The sequence below is a fragment of the Mus pahari genome, chromosome 3 (assembly GCF_900095145.1).
Source record: "Mus pahari chromosome 3, PAHARI_EIJ_v1.1, whole genome shotgun sequence".
NCBI lineage: Eukaryota > Metazoa > Chordata > Mammalia > Rodentia > Muridae > Mus > Mus pahari.
This window is the reverse complement of record NC_034592.1, coordinates 52,043,759-52,044,667: the sequence shown is the minus strand read 5'-3', so window position 1 is coordinate 52,044,667 and position 909 is coordinate 52,043,759. Positions and strand designations below refer to the sequence as shown.

The 909-nt window shown below is 47.0% G+C and overlaps 1 non-coding gene across 1 annotated transcript; it reads left to right on the top strand.

Moving 5' to 3' along the window:
• The first annotated feature begins 329 nt into the window (after positions 1-329).
• LOC115063743 lies at positions 330-464 on the top strand. The gene has a single exon (XR_003843620.1). It is a non-coding gene; the product is annotated as a small nucleolar RNA SNORA17 (small nucleolar RNA).
• Positions 465-909: the final 445 nt, after the last annotated feature.

Below are 909 nucleotides of genomic sequence, written 5' to 3'. Positions count from 1 at the left end.
ATAACTAGAATCCAAAATTAACACAACTAAGATTGAGTGATGATTAATCTCAGTTATTGACTTGATGAGAGATGAGGCATTGGAGACAGGCCTCTTGACATACCTATGGGAGATGGTCTTGATTAAATTTATTGGGGTGGGAAGGCCTGCCCACTGTGGGTGGTCTCAGTCCCTTGGCTGAGATGCTGGAATGTATAAAATGGAGAAAGTGAGCTGAGCAGAGCTGAGCATTCATCATTCTCTTCTTCCTGGTTATGAACACAGTGCGGGCTGCTGCTTGAAGTGAAGAACCAGCCTGCCTTTGTTATAGGCTTAATAACAATCTTATACCTGCCCAGAGAAGTACTGTAGGTATGTGCTGTGTCACATGTACATTAGTAGATGGCAGAGAGGAACGAGACTATGTCTATGAGATGCTCAATATTCTAACCTATGAATGTCTGAATGACTAACAGCCTAACATTTCCTGAAAAAAGGGAGCCTGAGATGATCATCAGACCGGCACCATTGGGCCTGGCCAGGGAACTAGCCTGACATGACTATCAATCAGGTGCGGTGCAAGTCTAGGGTAGGCAAGGAAAGAGCATGCCTGAGGTGACTTCAGCCTGGTGCCTTAATGTGTGAGCAGGGTATAGCACTCCTGGTAACCTTAGACACTCAGAGACCCCAGTTGATCTACAAGGAACAAGGAAGTGGTGGAGAAACAGAAGGCAAGGAGAAACAGAAGGAGGTGGGCACAATGAAGAAAAACAGAACAGGAGAATTGAGGGTAGTGAGGAACAGCCTGATTTGAGTGTCCAGTGATGCCACCCTGGTCATGCTGCCACCAGGAACCACATCTGGGTCCACGGCCCTAAATCAGCAGGTGTCTGTTACCACCATAGGTGGATATCCCTAGTCTGAGCTGCT